The sequence below is a fragment of the Echinops telfairi genome, unplaced genomic scaffold (assembly GCF_000313985.2).
Source record: "Echinops telfairi isolate 266 unplaced genomic scaffold, ASM31398v2 ScPeMD7_4225;HRSCAF=4972, whole genome shotgun sequence".
In the NCBI taxonomy this organism is placed as follows: Eukaryota; Metazoa; Chordata; class Mammalia; order Afrosoricida; family Tenrecidae; genus Echinops; species Echinops telfairi.
In genome coordinates, this window is record NW_022108124.1 from 6,608,515 (window position 1) to 6,610,556 (window position 2,042).

Sequence of the window (2,042 nt, forward strand, 5' to 3'; positions counted from 1 at the left end):
CACACACACACACACACACACACACACACACACACACACACAAACGAGCTTGTTATCACAATTTCCCAAGACCACGTTTTTAATTCTTTCCTTTGGATTTTCATTGTCAACATGACTAAAGGCATGTTCAAGTTGATCGTGCATCAACTCGCTTAGCTTATTGTCAGGTAGCGATGCCAAAGCACTCAGGCAAGACCATAAGACAGCCATTTAAAACCAGAGAATCCACAGTAACAGTTACAATCATAGTGTTAGTCTAATGCCTCAGCGTCCCTAGCTCAGGCTTCAGGCTTTGACTTTGTCCAAGTGGCCTCCTGAGGAAGACATGTCTACGTTTCAAATTCAATGGGATTCCCTACTGGGCTGGGAGGCCCTTCTCAGTCTTAGTCTCTGAGAGTCTCATCTTCCGAGAGAGATCTCTTCTTTCTGGCTTCTCACGATGAATTTGTTGGGTAGACTAGCATAGGGTGGGGGAATGTCCATTAAAGCATGCCCAGAGGGCCAAGCTAGGGGAACAAAGGAGTGGCGCCCTGCACATGTTCAGGGTTCCCACTGGTAGGCGGGGTGGGCGTGAACTTGAATTGGCCCACCTAAGCCAGGTGAATTCAATTCAGCTAATGGGGTCGAGCAGGGGTCTTCCACCATGCCTCCCCGTGGAATCCTTGAAAAGGCAGAAGCCCAGAGTTGAGGAGAGAGAGAACTTCGGCGCAGAGAGCTTTAGCAGGACTTTGGGACACTTTTGCGGGACGCCGAAGCCGTTTCCAGGCAGGCCGCATGCTGGGGAAGTGTCCCTTGGGTGCCGTGTAAACCTGAAACTTCTTCTAACTTTCATAAAACTCACTTCGATCACGAACCAGGCTTCGGCGTGAATTCTTTCTCGCACGGAGTCAAGGACCGAGGTATATCTAGCTCCAGAGAGATCTAAAAACTTCACAAAGGTCCGTGTCTTACATATCATTTTCTGTCTGCGACCTCAGCGTGATAAGGGCTAAATGATGCTGTGTTTAGTGTTGACATCTTTTCTTGGCAGGCAGACATTAGCCTAATGGTGCATTTAGGTAAATTAAGGGAGTGTTTAAGACATACTGACTAAATATCTCACAACCAACTTACAGAGCTATGGCTTTATGTTGCATTCCTTTTATTGCATCTGTGGTAGTTACATAATATGGTGTCAATTTGGGACTTGAGAGAATGAAGAGTAAAGGGGTGGAGTCTAGTCTGTCAATCGGGTCATAGCCAATGATGCCTCTGTGTGGGGATGGTCTTCTCCTGAGGATTCTGGGAACTCCTGTATTTTCCTCCTTGGAGGCGGGAGACTCTCTCTCTCTCTCTCAGATCACTCTCTTGGAAACTCTCTACTGACAAGACTCAATACTCACTCCCTGAGAGATGCTCTAGCACCACGCTGATGCACATAGCACCACACTGATAGACCTCCATGCCCTCGGAATTGGAGGAGGCAAGTGGAGACCCCTGCCAGTGCTGAGATGCTTCTACTGCCACTGGATCCACAAGACTTTGCACCCACTGGCCTGTGATCTTCCTGCATTTGGTGTCATTGCATGTGCTTCGTGAGTCTGAAGAGGACTTTATAGATTGGTATCGGGTATATGGGCTTATATTGGATTTATGAACTTGATCTGGACAGGGCTGGGATGGTTTCTCAATGTTCAATTGGTCTTGTATATAAACCTCTTTCTTATACACATATGAGTGTCTATGAATTTAATTTTCTAGTCTACCCAGACTAATACAACATCACATACTGCTAAGTCAAAGTAGAGATGTTGTTCACAACATATCTCACATACTGTATGTACTTTTATTTTTCTGTTTTTAAACTCAAATTTTTCTACATATAAGCCACATTATAAAAACGATTTCTATGGTAAGACCCAAAGCCCATTAGTAGGCCACTGGAGATCCCCTTGCAGAGGGGTCTAGGGGAGGAGATGAGCCAGTCATGGTGCGATGTAACAATGATGAGAAATACAACCTTCCTCTAGTTCCTAAAGGTTTCCTCCCCGCTCCCACTACCA